Here is a 954-nt window from a genome sequence, read left to right as displayed (position 1 = left end):
TAATAATAATAATAATAGTAATAATAATAATAATAATAATAATAATAACAAATATAATAATAATAATAATAATATTAATAATAATAATAATAATAATCATAATAATCATAATCATAATCATAATCAAAATCATAATAATAATAATAATAATAATAATAATAATAATAATAATAATAGTAATAATAATAATAATAATAATAGTAATAATAATAATAATGATAGTAGTAGTAATAATAATAATAATACTAATAATAATAATAATAATACTAATAATAAAAGTTTTAATAATAATAATAATAATAGTAATAATAATAATAATAATAGTAGTAGTATTAATAATAATATTTATAATAATAATAATAGTAATAATAATAATAATAATAATAATAATAATAATAATAATAATAATAATAGTAATAATCTTATCCAAAGTCTTATAGATTAATTCCGGACCCAAAAGTGAAGATTCACCTACTTCAAACCATCCAATAGGAAATCTACATCTCTTACCATACAACGCTTTATAAGGAGCCATAGATATAGATGAATGGTAACTACTGTTGGAAGAAAACTCAACCAAAGGCAAATGCTTATCCCAATTTCCTTTGAAATCGATAATACAAGATCTAAGCATATTCTCAAGGGTTTGAATAGTACGCTCTAATTGACAATTATTTTGGGGATGAAAAACGGTGCTTAGCTTCACCTTGGTGCCCAACCGTTTATGGAGTGACCTCCAAAACCTAGATGTGAATTGTGACCCCTATCTGGTATAATGGGTAACAGAATACCATGGCGACACACAATATCATCTATGAATATCCTTGCATAGTCCTCCGCCGAGTAAGTAGACTTGACGGGAATAAAATGAGCAGATTTGGTCAATTTATCCATAACCACCCATATGGAGTCATATTGCTTTTGTGTCTAAGGCAAACCTACCACAAATACATA

General features: G+C 23.9%; 1 pseudogene; it reads left to right on the top strand.

Annotated features, from left to right (window-relative positions):
* Window positions 1-445, top strand: part of LOC114077193 — a 9,955-nt pseudogene extending 9,510 nt beyond the window's left edge.
* The last annotated feature ends 509 nt before the right edge of the window (window positions 446-954 follow it).

Source organism: Solanum pennellii, chromosome 5 (assembly GCF_001406875.1).
Source record: "Solanum pennellii chromosome 5, SPENNV200".
NCBI classification, from domain to species: domain Eukaryota; kingdom Viridiplantae; phylum Streptophyta; class Magnoliopsida; order Solanales; family Solanaceae; genus Solanum; species Solanum pennellii.
This window is presented reverse-complemented; position numbering and strand designations above follow the sequence as displayed.